The following is a 382-nucleotide window of genomic DNA, read 5'->3' on the forward strand; positions in this document are numbered from 1 at the left end:
TCAATAATAAATTCTAAAAGGCCAAAAAATTATCTTACAAAAAAAAGAGAATGTTTAAAAAGAATGTCTGACTGCACTTACTTTTGACAATTTTGCATCGGGCATGGGAGCTGGTCCGACATGCGACTCCATGCACCGTGGCTCCAGGGCAAAGGTGAGCAGCGTCCGACGCACATTTGGACCCAACACTTTGTCTTTGCACACTAATACTACTACTTTATTGCACACATAGTGCCAGAATCTGGAAGGGGGGGGGGGTGTCTTTATCTTCCTAATATAAGTTTATCAATAAAGTGTTAATAAAGCTTTTTTAAGGAACTGCTACTGTAAAATGTTACCAAATGGACGGAGAAGGGGGCTCACCTCTTGTTAAAAGATTGCG

Source organism: Engraulis encrasicolus, chromosome 17 (genome assembly GCF_034702125.1).
Source record: "Engraulis encrasicolus isolate BLACKSEA-1 chromosome 17, IST_EnEncr_1.0, whole genome shotgun sequence".
Classification (NCBI taxonomy): Eukaryota; Metazoa; Chordata; class Actinopteri; order Clupeiformes; family Engraulidae; genus Engraulis; species Engraulis encrasicolus.